The following is a 2,920-nucleotide window of genomic DNA, read 5'->3' as shown; positions in this document are numbered from 1 at the left end:
TTAAGTGCCCGGGGCAGGAGCATGGCCCCAAAGGGCCTCGGAGCAGACGTGACGGCGGCGGGACGGCCGCCCACCAGTTGCTGAGGCTGCTGAGGAGGTACCTGCTGCCCCGCCGCCAAGGGGTGGGGGACGCCGCAGAGTGCCTGGTTACAGCTGGAGTCCGGGCTTTCCTCGCTCCCGCCCTCCTCGCTGCTGAGTGGGCTCCCGAGGTGGTTCCCGAGCCCCGCGCACGCATTTGGAGACGGAGGCGTGGAATGCCGCGGGCGGGCTCCGCCAGCCAGAAAAGCAGCGATGGGGAGGCAGGAGGGCCGGTGCCGGGCCAGGACCTGCCAGTGAGGTCCAGGCGATACTGAGACAGGTCGGTCCCACGTGCCTTTTGAAGGGCTCTGTGTTGGGTTTCCTCCAACTCCCCCAACGCTGAGAGCGCCCAGTATCTATTTTAGAGGATGTCCTTTTGTTTTCAGCGATTCCTATATAAGAACTGAAGGGGGGACACGGATTTAAAATGAGTGACAAATTGTAAACAACGTGATTGTTTAAAACTTAGGCACTTCACTGACTATACAGCCCCAAGTAAAAGACTGCCTAATGAAGCGTCACTTTAAACCACAAATAATTAATCTTAGAAAGTATAGATGCAAACTCTCTACCACCACATAGATATTTTCTCTTTGTCATCCTTAAATAGCTCCATTCAGTAAACAAAAACTCATTTTATTCCCATAACCATTTCAATAATGTCACCAGAATTTGCCAGTTCCTTTAGTAATCCATCTTCTCTAGTTCAACTGCATGAGATGCAGCATAACTGCCACATTTCTCAACTGACATGAGTTGACATCCCCCCACCTCCCCCACACACAAAGAACTGAAACCACAGTATTTTGATATTTTCAAGCTAGTGATACAAACCAAGTAAAACTTAAGATGATCTGTCTGTAGACATGTTTATTTTTTCTAATAACCCCAATCTTTAAAGTATATGGGAAATTTTGGAAACTTAGAAGATTATCTAGACAAGTCTATGTGCAGAGGATACAGGTATAGCACCATTCATAATCTACATAATGGTGGTGATTTGCAATGATCTCTTGGCTAACCGTTTATGAAAGGTATTTTGGAGTGCCCGAGTCTCACACATTGCATCAATATTTCTAGAAAAGATAATTTCCAGCCTTAGTAATTTATGGAGTAGTTTCATGTCCAGAAACGTAATGGAATGGATGCATTGAGAATCATTAGAGGTTACAGTCATAGATGTTAACAGTAATTTTATCAAAATAATACTGCTAATAATAATGAACACTAATTGAGCACTGTACTAAGTAATTTACACACACCCTCAAAACAGTTCATTAGCCACATTTTACAGATGAGAAAACCTTGGCTATCACACTCAGTTCCTATCCCCAGAGCCCATTACACATACTTCAATAAATATTGAATAAGTTAATGAATAAGGCTTAAAGAGGTTAAATAATTTGTCTGGGGTCATGACACATGATTGCAGTGATGGCGAACCTATGACACACGTGTCAGAGGTGACATGCGAACTCATTTTTTTGGTTGATTTGTCTTTGTTAAATGGCATTTAAATATATAAAATAAATATCAAAAATATAAGTCTTTGTTTTACTATGGTTGCAGATATCAAAAAATTTCTATATGTGACACAGCACCAGAGTTAAGTTAGGGTTTTTCAAAATGCTGACACGCCGAGCTCAAAAGGTTCGCCATCACTGCATGATTGTAATATTAAGTTAAGGTGATTCCAGAATATGAACTTTTAAAACTAGTAAGAAGGGTTATATCAGTGTCACAAAAAGAACAGTACTTTGGAAGGGAAAGGCCCATTGAATGTTATCAGAAAGTTAGCTACAAAGGAATCCTGTGGTTGCTATGAGTATTCCTGACCAGTACCTAACCAGCAATGTAGGAAGTGAACAAATTTGGCTGAAACATCAAACTGCATATCCTGACTGGGCTTGCATGACAAGCAACCAGACTATTCATCATATTGCAAGCAAGTTTAAAGAGAGATGTTTGCATAATGAATGGAATATCAATCAAAACAAATGCCAAAGAACAGGATGCAGTAAAAATGAAAGAGATGGGAAAAAAGACACATAAAGAGGATTTTGAAGAACACTGTGCATCAAAATTAAGTTGCACATGTTCTCCTATTTATGTTCCAAGGAATTTATTTAGTCTAGTCATCTGAGATAACTATAAAAAAATTATGAGATTGACAGTCAAAATATGGCTGTGGAGTCACCAAGGCCTTAGGTATTTATCCTAAGCCCTTCTTGAACTTTACCTTACAAAACATTTTTAAAAATTGTATTTTGTTTTGACAATATACTTGGTATTAATTATTTTACTTAAGTTGTTCAGAACATAACTGGATTTTCACTCTAATATTCTTGATTTGGGGAGAAGAAATATGAAAGTATTAAATCATCATTGCCTTCACACTTTTACTCTTAACTCCAAATGACTCAGCTAAATCTTTTCTGCATTTTTCTCTCCACAACTTTTCAAATAAACTAGCATTGATATAATTTTGCCTATTATTAAAAATGTTAATGTATTGCTCAATTTTTGTAAATATGATTTAATGTGATTATGTACAAACTTTCACAACTTAATTTTGGCCCATTTTTGTAGGTTTAGTATAGTGTGATTACATGTAAACTTCAGCAGCTTAGTTTTGCCTTCTCTTAATGCACAATTCAATTGCAAAGATTGGGGGAAAAGATATGTTGTCATAAAATACATATGACAAGATAACATACTAAATGACATGATGTCACACATACTTCAACAGTCTAGATATAAAAGGCAAACTGATTCTTTGGAAGCTAACTTGGATTGTTTTTGGAAGCAAGCAGAGGAGAAATATAAATTAATCGGAGACATA

Source organism: Myotis davidii, unplaced genomic scaffold (genome assembly GCF_000327345.1).
Source record: "Myotis davidii unplaced genomic scaffold, ASM32734v1 scaffold930, whole genome shotgun sequence".
Classification (NCBI taxonomy): Eukaryota; Metazoa; Chordata; class Mammalia; order Chiroptera; family Vespertilionidae; genus Myotis; species Myotis davidii.
This window is presented reverse-complemented; position numbering follows the sequence as displayed.